The sequence below is a fragment of the Limulus polyphemus genome, unplaced genomic scaffold (genome assembly GCF_000517525.1).
Source record: "Limulus polyphemus unplaced genomic scaffold, Limulus_polyphemus-2.1.2 Scaffold95, whole genome shotgun sequence".
Classification (NCBI taxonomy): Eukaryota; Metazoa; Arthropoda; class Merostomata; order Xiphosura; family Limulidae; genus Limulus; species Limulus polyphemus.
This window is the reverse complement of record NW_013665705.1, coordinates 745915-748978: the sequence shown is the minus strand read 5'-3', so window position 1 is coordinate 748978 and position 3064 is coordinate 745915. Positions and strand designations below refer to the sequence as shown.

General features: G+C 29.4%; 1 long non-coding RNA gene across 1 annotated transcript; it reads right to left on the bottom strand.

Moving 5' to 3' along the window:
- Positions 1 to 700: 700 nt before the first annotated feature.
- Positions 701 to 2590, bottom strand: LOC111088450. The gene is made up of 3 exons (XR_002612974.1): positions 2166 to 2590; positions 1327 to 1514; positions 701 to 792 (listed from the first exon to the last, which is right to left on the bottom strand). It is a non-coding gene; the product is annotated as an uncharacterized LOC111088450 (long non-coding RNA).
- Between the last annotated feature and the right edge of the window lie 474 nt (positions 2591 to 3064).

The window sequence follows — 3064 nt, the reverse complement described above, 5'->3', positions numbered from 1 at the left end:
GCTGAAAAGAACGAAGCGTATATTTAGAGAGATATCACAGGCTCGAACCTCGGACCTTCGGGTACACATCCCAACACACTAACCACTATGTAATTCAAAATTTAAATAATAATAATGGAATAAAAGAAATTAAAGTTAGGATACTCATAATTTATTTGTCAAAAATGTTTTGCATTTGTATTTATAGTTATTCAGGAAAATAATACCCCTGTTCGAGTTAATGACCTTTAAGATAAATACTTTTGAATTATTATGAAAAATAGTGTTTTTTCATCAACACGTTTGGGTAAAAATCACTTGTTGATTTTTATAGTGTGTTATAAGTCAGCATAACGAACCACTACCTTTATCAGAACTCCTAAATGAGATATGAATTATTTCCTTCGTTGCTGTACAGAAATCTGCGAACTTACAACGGTAGAAACCGGGTTTCGATACCCGTGGTGGGCAGAGCACAGATAGCCCATTGTGTAGCTTTGTGCTTAATACCAAACAAACTGTGCATAAACCAGAATATAGGCCGTTTTAAACATTATTAAAATATCCGTAAGCGAATAATCTTTGTACTTAGACATTAAATAATCTATCTGTATGCATTACTTTGTCTATTTTAACACATAAGTTATGATTTCAGTTAATTGATTGATTCAGGCAGATGCTTGATAAAAATATTCAAAACTCGAATAAAATTTCGTAACTACTTACTGAAAGTAATAAAATTCCACCTCTTTATCCTCAATATTTTCTGATAATTCGAATGTATAAAGGCTTTGAACGTCCTCTCGTAGATGCCTAAATTAGATAAATAATATTGTTTTAAAATGTTGCCCATAAAAACTTATTTAAATAATTTAGTTTTGAAGGTTGGTAACTCATTTAAAATAAAGAGAACATTACCTTAATAAAAATTTAACCATAGAACAAATAATATACTTTAGTATAGAAATAGTCGCTTATTCACAGTTCTGTGAGGTTATTAAAATGGTTGTTTTTAATTAATAAAACAAAAATTATAAATGAGAGCTGATATAATGTAATTATTACAATTTTATAAAAACAGACTGACCTGAGGTTATAATTAATAAACGTAGTCATTGTTCAAGATCTTTAAAACATATTTTGCGACATCTACTATCATTTTTGGGTATTCTACAGAATTTTAGCAATAATCTCACGTTCAACCTTTTTCATTAAAATAACATTTTCTGTGGCTTTACAAATATCCAAATATCAAATCAAAAATTTTTTAATTGAGACATTGAAAAATTTTCAATGTTCTTATATTTTTTATTGTTTTTTATTCAGATTCACACAGAGTGCACTTACTCAATGTCTCGAATTAAATGATCGTCTCGCAAAATGTTGTAATCTGCACCACCAGATGGCCGATAATGCGTATGGTCTTTGTGTTTAGAATCTGACCCATTAGTCAAGTGGTTGAGAACAAATACTCCCAATAAAAGGACAAACGCTATTATCTTCTGATAAAACATTATTTACTTTTTTTTTTTAACCTAGAAAAGATTTAAAAGCGTTAAGTTAGCATCAAACTATTAAATAAAACCAATGCAATACTGGAATAAAACACATACGACAAACAAAATGAAATAAAAACAATTTTTAACAGAAATCATGTCACACTTTTACTCTAAATTTTTTATATAATTATTTATATCAAATTAAGTGTCAGTCAAATGTTACACATTTAAAACCTTAAGTTTCTTTACATTGTGACATACTTGTTTGTTTGTAGTTAATCACAAAACTACACAATGGGCTATTTGTGCTGTGCCCACCACGGGTATCGGAACCTTTAAATATTATATTTAATTAAATCAATATTAATATAGTGACTTGGTGATCTCGATTTTGCACAAATTAGAAAAAAAAAGTGATAATACAGAGTAACAGATTAGAATCGAGCTCTGGCACGGTACTATTTCAGATATACGAACAAATATACACAAAAAAAGAAATGTTTAAAAAAGTAACGTTAGTTGTTAAAAATGACCTTATATTCTAAACAATCAATGTTACATCAACCTACTATAGAGTGTAGGCTTAAATGTGTTTATCGAAAACATTTTTAGTAAATGATGAAACGCTTTTCCCCTCTGAGCATACAATAGACAACCTAAACTATTCAGAAACTCTAAAACTCTTACCTCTGTCTTCGTCAAGAGCGAAGCAGCACACTATGTACTATAACATTTGTGGCAAGGCACTCTTTTATCTTTTACGTGTATCAGTTAGTGTTGGGAACAGCTGTTGTTTCGCACAATGATAAATACTGATGCTTAACTTGGATTTTACAAGGAAGAATGTGCTTGATCTGTATATCTCTAAATATGTAGATGAAGAGAGCAGACATTATCAATTAAGTATCATTTCTTAAACACTCGCTATTATAGTTATATAATACATTTTTACTTGACAAAGTTTGTGTTCCTTACCGTATATTGTACTTACTGAAATACGTGGAAGAAGCGTTTTTATTATATATACACTCAGATGTTTTAGACATCGTGTTACTGTTGATTAAATGAGGTGACCATTTTGTTTATTTCAGTTAGAACAATATTCTTTAATTATTTGTATTATACGAACTAATTTTAAGTAACCTAATAGCCGGAATAACAAGATGTTTAAGTTTTTTGACTATATTGTAAGTAGGTTATTTTCTATTCTTTCTTTAATGTTAGTTTCATTAGCAGTATTGTGTTTAGCATATATAACATAAATATTTTACTATTGTTATTTTTACTATGAGGGTTATTTTCCATTGTTAGTTTAGTATATGATTTAGGACTAACCTAAGTCTCACAAGCTGGCCTAACCCCGTGAAATATTATTGGGATTATGGCCGAACACATCGCTAACAACCCGTACGCAACTGATAAATCAGTTTATTCTAATTATTATAAGTTTTTGTTTTATAGCAATGCACGTTCCTAGTTAGCTGTATTAATTACTGGGTTAACTTTAGCTCTGATCCTTGTGGGTAGTTAGCTTTGATCGGAAGTTAGTGATAATTATACTCTATAAATTATTATACTCTATAATC